Source organism: Kogia breviceps, chromosome 11 (assembly GCF_026419965.1).
Source record: "Kogia breviceps isolate mKogBre1 chromosome 11, mKogBre1 haplotype 1, whole genome shotgun sequence".
Taxonomy (NCBI): Eukaryota; Metazoa; Chordata; class Mammalia; order Artiodactyla; family Physeteridae; genus Kogia; species Kogia breviceps.
This window is the reverse complement of record NC_081320.1, coordinates 11,698,054-11,712,436: the sequence shown is the minus strand read 5'-3', so window position 1 is coordinate 11,712,436 and position 14,383 is coordinate 11,698,054. Positions and strand designations below refer to the sequence as shown.

Genomic DNA, 14,383 nt, shown 5'->3' with positions numbered 1-14,383 from the left:
CAGCTCTTGTCAGCTCAGAGCAGTTCCCAGGAGAGGGGAATTGACCCCTCACACTCACAGCACCAGCTGCACTGCTGGTGACAGTGCCCGAGTGGGCACCACTACCTTAATTTTAGAGGGACTCTTCCTGTATCCCTCCACACCCCACCCCTGTGGGAGCATGCCTGCTTGGCTGGCACGGATTTCTCAAAAACCTTGTGGGTTTCCTTTGTGTGTGTGTGTGAGTCTCCTTGGGATTAACTCCATTAGATGAAACGCACTACAGATCTTTGAGATAAACCCTTCACTACCTTGAGCTCCTGCATGGAGGCTGAGGAACACTGCTCTCAATCTCCCCTTATTGTTTTTTTTTTTTTTTTTTTTTTTTTGCGGTACGCGGGCCTCTCACTGTTGTGGCCTCTCCCGTTGCGGGGCACAGGCTCCGGACGCGCAGGCTCAGCGGCCATGGCTCACGGGCTCAGTTGCTCCGCGGCATGTGGGATCCTCCCGGACCGGGGCACGAACCCGTGTCCCCTGCATCGGCAGGCGGACTCCCAACCACCGCGCCACCAGGGAAGCCCTCCCCTTATTGTTTGATTGAGAGGATCTGAGAGGAACACCCAAATCTCTTTAAAGGGACCTTTGTATGACTGAACAAAACTCGGATCCTTTGATTTTCTTGAGGGTATTACAGAAGGTTGTACTTACACAGATATAGATAACCAATATGGGGGGGGGCGGTAAGTAGCCTGTCTCCACCACAAAATGGTTTTAAAGGCAATTCCCTCTTAATCTTTGCCTTAGCTTCTTGGTTATTCTCAAGCACTTATTTTTCCATATGAACTTTTCTGTCATTACTGTTGTTCCATATGACTATTTTTAGCTAGCTCTAAACTCATTGTGATAGAACGGCAGTAATGTCCATACATATTACTGTTGGGAGGATTCTTATTTCTATGATACTAAGTCTTCCTTTCCAGACATGTTATATCTCTCAATTGATTCCGTTTTTATGTCCTCTAGAAGATTTTATTGAAGTTAAATCATGCCTTTCATGTTAAATTTGCTTCACGTCGGATATTGTTACTACTACAATGAGATGTTCTTCCATTTCCAATATTTGTTAATACAGAAAATATATGCAACCATTTAGCCAAATTTTCTTTTTTAAAGATTTTCTTTCCTAAAATATCATGGATGATTTTGCCTATTTTTAAATTTAATTATAACTTAGTTTTATTTTTTTGGTTTAATTGCATTACATAGAACTTTGGGAAATGTTGAATAATAGTGATAGATGGCATAAGTAGTTTGAAACTGATTTTGATGAAATTGGCTCTGCGTTTATACTCTTTAGTCTAAAGCTTTTTCCTAGTAAATAATCTTTATCATATTTAAGCATTTTACTTGGACATCTTTTTAAAGATTAGGTATAGCCTTTTTACTACTTGATTTAATATTATCATATTTAATTTACTGATTAAATATTTTGTGATCATTTATTTTTTTAAAATTAGACTTAATTTTATTTATTTATTTAATTTTATTTATTTATTTATTTTTGCGGTACGCGGGCCTCTCACTGTTGTGGCCTCTCCCGTTGCGGAGCACAGGCTCTGGACGCGCAGGCTCAGTGGCCATGGCTCACGGGCCCAGCCGCTCCGCGGCATGTGGGATCTTCCGGGACCAGGGCACGAACCCGTGTCCCCTGCATCGGCTGGCAGACTCTCAACCACTGCGCCACCAAGGAAGCCACGAATTTGTTTTATCTAGACTGATAATTTTAGTCTTTTACTTGATGAATCCAATCTGTTTACATTTAATGTAATTAGATGTATTTGTGTATATATAAATATATACACACAAATATATATATATATATATATATATATATATATATACTGTCTTACTGGGATGACTTTTCTATTCGGCATCTGTTTTATGCCCATTTTTCTCCTTTTCTTGACTTTAAAAATCAATCAAAATTGTAATTTTTCTGTTATTTCCACGTAATAACTTTTAAATTACACATTCCTTCACTTTTTTAGTGGTTAACCTGGAGATAAATATGTGTCCTTACATTATTATAGTTTAACACAGATGATTATTTTTACTAATTTCTTAATGATGCTGCAACCCTAGAACACTCTGACAACATTTACCCCGTCCTGCTCTCTGTGTTATGATCCTCATGCATTTTATCTCTTTTTTTGTTTTTGGCCATGCCTCACGGCTTGAGGGATCTGAGTTCCCCGACCAGGGATCGAACCCAGGCCCTCGGCAGTGAGAGCACCGAGGCCTAACCACTGGGGCACAAGGGAATCCCCTGTCATGCATTTTATTTTTTTTTAACATCTTTATTGGAGTATAACTGCTTTACAATGGTGTGTTAGTTTCTGCTTTATAACAAAGTGAATCAGTTATACATACACATATGTCCCCATATCCCCTCCCTCTTGCGTCTCCCTCCCTCCCATCCTCCCTATCCTACCCCTCTAGGTGGTCACGAAGCACCGAGCTGATCTCCCTGTGCTATGCGGCTGCTTCCCACTAGCTATCGGCTTTATGTTTGGTGGTGTATATATGTCCACGTCACTCTCTCACTTCGTCCCAGCTTCCCCCTCTCTGTGTCCTCAAGTCCATTCTCTACATCTTTGTCTTTCTTCCTGTCCTGCCCCTAGGTTCTTCAGAGCCTTTCTTTTTTTTTTAGATTCCATATATATGTGTTAGCATACGGTATTTGTTTTTCTCTTTCTGACTGACTTCACTCTGCATGACAGTCTCTAGAGGTCCATCCTCCTCATGTCTTGCATTTTAGATCTACATATATTTTAAACTCTACAAAATATACCGCTATATATACTATTACTGTTTTGTATGAGCAAATATCGCATGTTACCCTTCTGCTGTTCTTTTTTGTTTCCCTCTGTGGGCCATCTTCCTCCTGCCTGATAAACTCCCTTTTTTTCCTTCAGTGCAGTTCCCCCTGGCAACAAATCCCCTTGGTTTTCGTTTGTCTGAAGATGCCTCTGTTTCCTTTTTTTTTTTTTCATTAAAAAAACCCCACAGTTTACATACAGTAAAATTTACCCTCTTTTAGTGTACAATTCTGCAACTTTTGACAAATGTACACATTTACATAATCACAACAATCAAGATTCAGGACTGTTCTATCACCCCAGCACATTCATTTTTTTTTAAAGCATATTTCACTGGGTACACAGTTCTAGGTTAGCAATGAGTTTCTTTTATCGCTTTAGAGATGCCATTCCATTATCTTCTGTATTCCTTTGTTTCTATAGAGAAGTCACCTGTCAAATGTAATACGGTTCCTTTAGAGATAGAGTGCCTTTTTCTCTGGATGCTCACAAATTTTTTCTCTTTGTGTTTCATTTTCAGCAGTTGGACTATGTAATGTTTCTCAGTGTGAGGTTTTTTTAGTATAAAAGTTTTCTTTTAATTTGTTTCCCCCAGCACTGGGCTTCTGAATTGTCCAGGCCCTGTTCCTCAGCCTGTGCCCAGAATAACAAATTCCCCTAAGAAAATGGTCATCTATACTAACACATCTCTGAAAGATTCTCTCATTCCTGGAATTTTAATCTGTCTCGTAATCCTTGCTGCCACAGCTCTCTGATGTATTTGGAATATAATTTTTATAATTTATCTAACTTTTCTGAATGTTATAGCAGGCACTTTGAGCTGCTGTAATCGATTATGTCTTAACTAGAAGGGCAAGTCTGAGCCTTCCTCCTTTCATCTCAGCCATGTCATACTTCTGTCCACAGATGGAGTCTTTCCTCTTGGAGGACATCGGCTCCATGATACAGAACAAGGCCATTGAGAGAATCATCTCACCAATGACTGTTCAGCTTTGCCATCTGATCATTTCAATGGAGAGGAAAGACATGGACAATGAAGTATTTGCCTCTTTGGAGAAGATGGCAGAGGAATTGGCTCAAGCTAGTGAAGAGTTTGTGCAAATTGCCCAAAGGTAATCATTTTAAACAACTCAAGCGCTTTACTCTGACAAGTTTGCAGAAGAAGGGTATAAATAGAGCCTTATTATAGTCTCCTTAGATACTCCTGGAAAGAAGTCAGTTGTGACCAGTAAATTGACAAAACATAAAGCAAAGCTACTTAATATGTTACTTATTAGTCGGGATGTAATTTCAAAAGGCAAACATTTCAGAATTAGCTGACTGAGTTTTCCACTAGGAATACATGTTTTCATCCAACATGTATTTATCAACCACCTACTAAAGTGTCAGGCACTATTCTGAGTGCTGAAATATAGTACGAATGAGACATTCATTCACAGTCCTTGCAGTGGATCAAACAGAAAGGAAACATACAACTATATCAACAAGGAAAAGCCAAATACATAAATAGAAAAGTAAGGAAAGTACAGCTATTTCAGTGAAAAAGAAATAAAAATGAATTTAAAAATCTGGAATATATATTCAATCTTACTAATCCTCAATAATTCTTTTACCAAACATTTAGCAAACAAAGAAATGAAAATTAAAATGGTAAGATACTATTTTTCTGGCCCAACATATCAGCAACTATTAAAGAATAATGATAGTACTGTGTTGGCAGAAATGGGTCACCTCATATATTCATGATAGAAATGGAAATTGGTGTTTTAGAGGATAATTTGATAAAACAGATCCAAGACTTTAGAAATATGTACCTGTTGACTCATTAATTCCACTCTTACTAATTTATCCAAAGGAGATACTCACAAATATGAGCTAAGATGTATTTACAAGGACATTTGTTGTGTCATTATTTAAAATTGTGCAAAAGTAGAGACAAGCTAAATGACCTAGTTTAGTAAACCATGATATAACCTTATGGTGAAACAATAAAACAAAATAGATGCTTAAAATGTCAATTAACATTTACTCATTAGGGGAAATACTTGTAGTATTTGCTTTACATGGGGAAGCGGGCTATCAAACAAAATTTTTAAGCTAATATAGAGCTAGAATTAATACGAACAGAGAATGCACCTATCATAATAATAACTATTCCAGGCAGGGGTCATCAGTGGATGCTAAAATTAGGGGGCAAAAGTTTAATGAGGAGCAGGATGTTTGTATTGTCTCTAGTTATCTTCCGGCAGAGTATGCATTATTTACAAAGGGGAAATAGTAGTTTTACAGAGGAGAAGCCTGGCAGATATCACTTTACCCAAGTGATCAAAGTTAACATTACTGTTATTGGAACAAAAACAACACCACACGCCCACAGATGTGGGCCATTGAGAAGGACACAGCACAGCACCGCTTCTGTGGAATCAATTGCCAAGACGTAGAACCTGAATCTATTAATAAAATATCAGGGAGTTCCCTGTTGGTCTAGCGGTTAGAATTCAGCACTTTCACTGCCGTGACCCGAGTTCAGCCCCTGGTCAGGTGACCATGCACGTGGCCAAGTATATATATATATATATATATATATATATATATATATATATATCAGAAAAACCCAAATTCAGAGACCTTCTAGACCTTCTACAAATAAATGGCTTGTATTTTTCATAAAGTGTCAAGGGTCAAGGCAAAGTCTCAGGAACTGCTCCGGATTAAAGGGGACTGAGGGGACGTGTATTAGCTTTTTCTGCTGCTGTAACAAGTTATCACAAACTTAGGGACCTAACACAACACAAATTTAGTACCTCAGAGTTTTGAAGTTGGTGGGTTTGGCTGGTTCCTCCGTTTTGGTTCGCACAGGCCAAAATCGAGGTGTCCGTGGGCCGGGCTCTTCTGTAGAGGCTCTGGGAAGAATTCGTTTCCAGGCTCATTCAGGCTGTCCCTTGTGGTCATGGGACTGAGAAAACCAGTCTCTTGCTGGCTGTCGGCCAGAGGCTCATCTCTGCCCTTCAAGGCTGCCTGCAGGGAAGCCCCTGTTGTATTATTTTCGCAAAAATTTTTGGAAGTTTGAAATTATTAAGAGCTACAAAAACATTGTTAAGAAGATACTCATGGGGGGGCTGGGGGGCTTCCCTGGTGGCACAGTGGTTAAGAATCTGCCTGCCAATGCAGGGGACACGGGTTCGTGCCCCGGTCCGGGAGGATCCCACGTGCCGCGGAGCAGCTGGGCCCGTGAGCCATGGCTGCTGGGCCTGCGCGTCCGGAGCCTGTGCTCCGCAATGGGAGAGGCCACAGCAGTGAGAGGCACGCGTACCGGGAAAAGAAAAAAAAAAAAAAAAAAAAGAGGGGGGGTTCCCTGGTGGCACAGTGGTGGAGAGTCCGCCTGCCAATGCAGGGGACGCGGGTTCGTGCCCCGGTCTGGGAGGAGCCCACATGCCACGGAGCGGCTGGGCCCGTGAGCCATGGCCGCTGAGCCTGCGCGTCCGGAGCCTGTGCTCCGCAACGGGAGAGGCCCGCATACCAAAAAAAAAAAAAAAAAAATGGGTACGATGGTTAAGTTTTATGTTATGTATATTTTACCTACTCACAAGATATGCAGCCAGAGGCACTGTACATGGTGTGACCCCAGTGATGTGAAAGGAAAAAAAAATTCATGGAAAGAAACTTGCCAAAATTTTTACAATAATTTACTTAGGAGTTTGAGAATAGAGTGATTTTATACTAATTTAATTCTCTTTTGTACATTCTAAGTTTATAATGCAATGCATTTTGTAATCACACACAAAAAAGGGCACAGAAAACTTTGGGAGAAGTTAAATATCCTTTTTGTCTGCTTCATTATAAATGCCTTTGCTGTATCGCCTGTTCCGGGCAAGTAAATTATTTATAAAGAGAATTATCTGTGCTCATGACTGTGGGATATGGTCCAGCCCATCAAATCCAAGCACCACTGCAAATAATTCATATTCTGACTTGGGTTTGGTTCCCTTGGCTTTCAGGACAGCTCCTCCAGCAGTTCTCAGGAGAGGGCAAATGGAGGCAATCAGTACACAACGTGCTAAGTGTTTCTCTCTGGCTGGCAAGTTCCAGTGTTTCTCTCTGCTGTGTAAGCTCTCAGGAGGCCAGAAGGAACTTGCCGCATCAGCAGACCAGCACTGGCGTCAGGACGGGGCTACAGGGAAGACCCCCAAAGAAGAGGCCAACACAGCATAGGTTCCCTTTTGCTTAAAAATGTATCATACGATGAACATTTAGAAAATATGAATGAGATGAGGAAGAAAAGAATTACCCATAAGTCTCCAGCCCATAGGTAACCACTGTGAACCTTTGGTATATATTGATTCCAGATATTTTTGCTTTTTCTCTCTCTCCTTCCACTCCTTATTCCCATCTTTTTTCTTCCCTATCTCTCCATTTTCTTTTAAAAAATTCATATAAAGCATATCTATCCATGGATATGCCTGTATATATGCAGATGCGTTTACCATACACATATATGATCATACTGGTTGGTAAACAGGGAAGGGTCCCTGGGTTGCACATCCCCACAGGGTACTACTCGCTTCAGAGTCTGGGTAACCGTGCCTTTGGGGCTGTGACTGCACACTCAGCTTGAGCATCGCAGCAGCTCTGGGGAAGACGGTTTAACACACCTTCCCTCCACTTCCAACTTCAGTCTCTCCTGGACCACACAGTTGGAGATTTTCTAGTCACCTTTCTGATTTCTAGCATAATTATACTGTGGTCCAATAAATATTCTGCATGATGTCTCTTCTATTATGCAGTTATGCATTTTAAAATTATCCTTTTAATGTCGTGCACTATGCATGAATTAGTTCATTACAACATGAATCCTTGACTTTTTAGACTCTAATATAAATCAATATTGATTTTTTACAAAGGTGTAAAGGCACATCGGTGGAGGATGGTTAGTCTTTCAACAAATAGTGCTGGAATCATTGGATATTCATATACCAAAAAACTGAACTTGGATACATACTATATTAGATTATATACAAAAATTAACTCAAAATGGATCACAGACCTAAATATAAATCCTAAATCGATAAAAGTTCTAGAAGGGACCATAGGGAAAAAAATCTTTGAGATCTTGGATTAAGAACAGATATCTTAGACATAATGCCAAATGCATGATTGATAAAAGAACAAATTAGACTTTTTCAAAAAATAAAAAACTTTTGCTCTTCAAAAGAAGAGAATGAAAAGAAGCTACTACTAAGAGAATGAAAAGAAGCCGGAGACTGGGAGAAAATATTTACAAAGCATCTACCTGGTAAAGAACTTATATCAAAAATTACATATGTAAAGAACCATCAAGTCTCAGTAATGAGAAACAAACAACTTAATAAAAATGGTCAAAGGATTTGAATTGATACTTTACCAAAGGAGCTATGCAGATGGTAAGTAAGCATATGAAAAAATTCTCATGAAGATAAAACATTATTAGCCATTAGGGAAATAGAAATGAAAACCACAAGACAGCATTACAGGGCTTCCTGGTGGCGCAGTGGTTAAGAGTCCGCCGGCCAATGCAGAGGACACAGCTTCGAGCCCTGGTCTGGGAGGATCCCACATGCCGCAGAGCAGCTAAGCCTGTGTGCCACAACTACTGAGCTTGCACTCTAGAGCCCGCGAGCCACAACTACTGAGCCTGTGTGCCACAACTACTGAAGCCCGCACACCTAGAGCCCGTGCTCCGCAACGGGAGAGGCCACTGCAACGAGAAGCCCGCACACCGCAACGAAGAGTAGCCCCCGCTCACCGCAACTAGAGAAAGCCCGCGCGCAGCAACGAAGACCCAACGCAGCCAAAAATAAATAAATAAGTTTTTAAAAGATAGCACTGCACATGTTATTGCAATGAGTAAATTTTAAAAGACAATCCAAGTGTGGTGAGGATGTGGAGGAACTGGACCTCTCACACTGCTGATGAGAATGCAACATGGTACAACTACTTTGGAAAACATTTTGGCAGTTTCTTTAAAAGTAAACATATGCCTACTACCCTTAGGTATTTATTCAAGAGAAATGACAACATATGTGCACACAGTGTTATACACCAACGCTCACAGCAGCTTTATTGGTAATAGCCCAAAGCTAAAAACAACCCAAATGTCCATCAACTGACAAATGAATAAACAAACTGTGGTACAGGCATACAATGGAATACTACCCAGAAGTATGAAGGAATGAACTACAAATGACATGGATGGATCTCAGAAAGAATGATGCTGCATGAAAGAACTCGGACACAAAAGAGCACATTTGTTTTCATTTACACAGAAATTTGGATAATGCAAGCTGATCTATGGTGACAGAAAGCCAGGGATAGGTGGGCTGGGGGGCCAAGGATGTAAGGCAGGAACGAGGGGGCACAAAGGGCCTTAGGAAAGTTTTAGAGGTGTTCGATAGGTGTTCACTATCCTGTGGTGATGCTTTGATGGGTGAATACATGTGTCGAGCTTATTAAAATTTATACTAAATATGTGTATGTCACTTCTACCGCAAGAAAGCTGTTAAAAAATAATAAAGTTCACGTACACACATCACCTCATTTTCCCTAATGCTAACAACTTATATATCCATAGTGCAATTTTCAAAACCAGGAAATTAACATTGATACAATACTATTAACTATACTGTAGACCTCATTCAAACTTCTCCAGTTTTCCTCCTAATGTTCTTTTTCTGTTCCAGGATCTAATTCAGTATTCCACATTGCATTGAATGGTCTCTCCTTAAGATTCTCCAAACTGTGGCAGTTCTTCATTCTTTGTCTTCTATGACCCTGATACTATAAGTCTTGGTCAGTTATTTTGCAGTCAGCTATTTAGTACTTTCATATCTATTAATTTGGGTTTGTCAGATTGTTTTGTCATGATTAGATTAGATTGAGGTTATGCATTTTTTGGCAGGAATATCACAGAAGTGATGTGGCCTTCTTTATGCATTCTATCATGATGTTGATCTATCTTATTACTAGTGATTTTAAACTTTATGATTTAGTTGAGTTGCTAACTAACCGATAGATTTCTCCACTATTTTTCCTTTTGTAACTCATAAGTGTCTTGGAGTAATTCCTGTAACTATTCTGTTTCCCTTCAAACTTTCATCCATTTATCCATTAGTGTATCTTGCCTGTAAGAATTGTTACTATGATGTTTGCCTAATAATTTAAAAAATTTCTCTCATTTCTTCTACATATATAAACTGGAATTCTTCGGTACAGAAATAATATCCTTTCTCCCTCATTTGTTTATTCAATTATATGTATATATTCAATGATTTATACTGGATACTTATTTCATTCTATGGCTTATAATCCAATACTGTCATTATTTTACTGTTTAATTCATTCCAGTTTTGATCATCGGGAGCTCCTTCCAATCAGCTCCTGTGTCCTTTTGAAAATGTCTCCATTTTTTTAAAGCACCCACTTATTTTTCAGACTCATCTTGTGTTTTTCCAGCCTGAGCCCTGGAATTAATTTCTTCCCCCAAAGAACCCTGGTTTCCTTTACTGAAGGATAAGAGCATTTAGAAACCAAGATCTGGGCTTTAAATATACTCATTACTACCGGTGTGTCATTACTCCTCGGGCCTCTCAGCAGACAGAGCTAAGAAATATATGTATGTATCCTAATCCGTGGGCACACATACGTTGACTATTTATTTCTAAGTCTCTGAATGCATATATATATATATCTCATATTCATATCTCTGAATGCATACATCTATCTCTCTCATATTCATATCTCCAAGTCCCATCCAACCCCACAAGGTTCTTTCTTATGTTCTCCTTTCCTTATTTGCAGCTTCTTTCTCCAACAATGAGAATCCTGGTTCTCATTACACACAATATATCCACTTATTTTCGGCTCTATACACGTGAAGGAATTGCAAATTTAACCTGTAACCATGTGAGAAACAGATTACTAGAGGGAAGCATTTTTATGTAGTTCTTACCGTTTTTATCCTGACCCTCTCCTGGAAAAATATTGTTCTCTAGAGTTACTTAGGTTAGTTTTTTTCTTCCCCACCTCCTTCAGTGTCATTCATTTGAAATCGTATTCGTTTTCTACTGCTGCGTTACAAACTACCGCCAGTTTAGCTGCTGAAAACAACACCCATTTATCATCTCACAGTGCCTGTGGGTCAGGAGTCTGGGCCTGGGGTAGCTGGTCTGCTGCTGTGGGTCTCATCGGGCTGGGTGAGCCAGATGACCCAGGTGTCAGATGGGTCCCAATCTCATCTGAGGCTCAGGTCCCCTTCCAAGTTCACTGGTTGCTGGCAGTATTCAGTTCTCTGGGATTGGAGAACTGAGGCCCTGAGATATGGCCCTCTCCACGATGTGGCAATTTGCTTCTTCAAGGCTAACAGGAGAGTGTCTCTGCTGCTTCAGATCTGTCTCTTCAAGAAGGACCCACTTGCCCTTTTAAGGGCTCATCTGCTTTGGTCAAGCCAGCCCAAGATAATCCTCCTTTGATTAACTCAAGCCAATGATTAGGGGCCTTAATTACATCAACAAACCCCTTTTTCCTGTAATATAACATAATCACAGGCTGCCATCTCATCCTATTCACAGGTACCACCCACACTCAAGGGGAGGCCATTACACGGGCTGTGTCCACCAGGGGATGAGAGCCTGGCAGGCAATCTTAGAATTCTGACAACTTCAGTGATTAGTTAGGTTCATTTGTTACTTTTCATATTTTATTTTGGGATTTCCCCACATTCTGGTTAATTTCGACACGTGTATTTTTTAATATCTTCTTTCTTACATGAAGGGTATGTTACAGATATTGTCGTGCACTTTGATTATTTTACTTAATATATCATGGAGATCACACATATCATTTCATAGAAATTTTCCTTACTTTTTTATATGGAGTTGTATAATAACTCCCTTGTGTGTACGAATGCACCATAATTTATTCAACCACTGTTGTATGAATGCATATTTAGGTTGTTTCCAATATTTGAAATTATATACAATGCTGCAGTAAATAACCTTGTGCATATGTACTTTCACATTGTTGGAGGTGGTAGATTCTTTGTAGTGAGATTTCTGGGTTGAAATATATTATATATTACATGTTGGATCTATTGAAATATAATTAGGTTATTAGCCCTTTGTAGTGTATGTTAGGTTATGCAAAGGTATGCAAATTGTAGTATTGTAGTATTGTCTCCTTCCAGAGAGAATTTAATTTTATTCTGACGGGCAGTTAAAGTAGGGAGAGGTCACTCTTCTCCAAACAAAACCTTGAGATGCTTCAAGACTAGTTTCAGTCTTTGTTAGGAGATGTCTATTTCCAGTTCTTACTTCTAAGGTGTAGTCTTTTGGAGTCTCAGCTGAAATCCTGGGATACTCATCAGGTTTCCTTCCCATTGATGAGACCCAAACTCTAATTTTTATTTTCTCAGCACCATGAGACGACTGAAGTCTTGGCGTATCTGCTACTTTTTACATGGCTTCTGTGTTACTTGGGAATAAATCTTGGCTGCTTTGGTTGATCTCTAGCACCTTAAAGTATCTGGGTTTTAAAAAATATTTCATCCATCGTTTATCAGTGTTCTTGGTGGGAAGGTTGTTCTGATACTCTCATGGCTTGGAGCAAAAGTTTGAGAATATTTACTATTTTATTTATTTATTTATTTATTATTTTTGGCCGCATCGGGTGTTACTTACGGCACACGGGATCTTCGTTGAGGCATGCGGGATTTTTCGTTGCAGCGTGTGGGCTCTTCGTTGCAGCACGTGGGCTTCTCTCTAGTTGTGTTGCGCGGGCTCTGTAGTTTGTGGCACTCAAGATTAGTTGCCCCGTGGCACGAGGGATCTTAGTTCGCCGACCAGGGATCAAACCCACGTCCCTTGCGTTGGAAGGCGGATTCTTTACCACTGGACCACCAGGGAAGTCCTAAGAATATTTACTATTATGACTCAATTATTGATCTGAAAGAGCAAGCTATAAATATAATTCGGTCAAAGAGCAAAAACGGAAAGATACCGAAATCACACATGTAAAACATAGTAGAATTGAAGGACAGATCCAGGAGACCCAATTTTCAGATAATGGGGCTTCTAGAAGGAGAAACATGAAGAGAATGAGGAGAGGCAATAATTAAACAAAGAATAGAAGAAAATTTCTCTGAGCCAATTAATGACCCAAATCGGTACATAAAAACTGCTCCCTGGGTTCTGGGTAAGATTGTGGAGGAAAGATATATATAAAGCATATGTTGGCATAATTCCTGAACTCTTAGTGCTTCCAGACGAAAGAAAAACAAATTACTTATAAAGGTATCAAATAGACTGGCTTCATACTTCTCACCTGTAACTCTGGAGGCCAGAAGATGCCGGTAACAAGTCTATGGGCTGCGAAGAGGAAAGGCCTGCGATTAAGAACGCTCTACCCGGACACCTCATCATTCACCTGCAACAGGAAGTATATGAATGCAGATAAGCAAGGGTTTAGTGACCATATCACCATGTACCCCAACTCAAGAAATCAAGAAAACCCAGAAAAATACTGATAAACAACACAAACAGAAACCAAAGACCTCAAGATGAGGGAAGATGAAAAAGAACAGAGCTTTGTAAAGGATAATAGTACCGCATCGTGGAATGGTTAAGAATCAAAATTCTTGAAAGAGAGATGCAATGCTGAGGGAATTCTAACTGAGGCTTCAAATCCAAAACATTAAACTACCTCAGCCGAATCTAAAAGTAGGGAAGAGATTGAGGGGAGAAAGGATTGAAAAATGTTCCAAAGGTCTCAGGAAGAGGGAGGAGAGTTGGGAAGGCCAGCAGGTCATCAGAAGACTCATTCGGGCAGATCACGGCAGAGTTTCTATTCTGTGTGAAGTAGCTTGGTGCCCAAGGTCCTATATTTGAACACAGCTATTAATTGCCTTAAGACTGGACCCCACAACCTCGTTTCACATATACAACCCTGATTCTTGACTGCTATGTTTCTCTCCCACGAGAAAGCCCAGGAAGTTAGCAAGTGTGTGAGGGCCCCAGCTCTGCAACTGAACAGCTGCCAGGATGTGGCACAGTCATATTTATGGGCTGAGCGGTCTGGGTGTCAAATTTATGGGCTGAGCAGCTGATGTGCAAATTCTCCGCAAGCAGTCCAAAGTAAAATAAGGGAGGACAAAAGCTGTCACATATCCTCTCCAATATTCCTTTCCCCCAGTGTTTCGACATTTTGCTGTGCTGGGTTTTTTGGGTTGGTGTGATTCTGCACACTGGGAACTCGGGATATTTTACATGAGGGTAGCTGGATTGTCTGCGGCAGGAAAGAATGAGGAGCATTGAAATCAGCTGCCATTAGGTAAGGGACCAAAAGCTGAGAGGAGCTTCTCTGAGATCACTCAAGCTGGCGCTCCTGTGTCCTCCCAGCCTGCAAGTCCAAAGGCACAGAGCTCAGCCTCATTTGCAAAGAATAACCATTATATGATCAGGCAGGAGGGGGTGGGGCTTTTCTTGTTTTGTTTTGTG

At 40.3% G+C, this 14,383-nt stretch overlaps 1 long non-coding RNA gene across 1 annotated transcript; it reads right to left on the bottom strand.

The window, feature by feature from the left end:
• Positions 1-5,450: 5,450 nt before the first annotated feature.
• Positions 5,451-13,308, bottom strand: LOC136792068 (uncharacterized). The gene is made up of 3 exons (XR_010835231.1): positions 13,212-13,308; positions 12,569-12,797; positions 5,451-5,876 (listed from the first exon to the last, which is right to left on the bottom strand). It is a non-coding gene; the product is annotated as an uncharacterized lncRNA (long non-coding RNA).
• Positions 13,309-14,383: the final 1,075 nt, after the last annotated feature.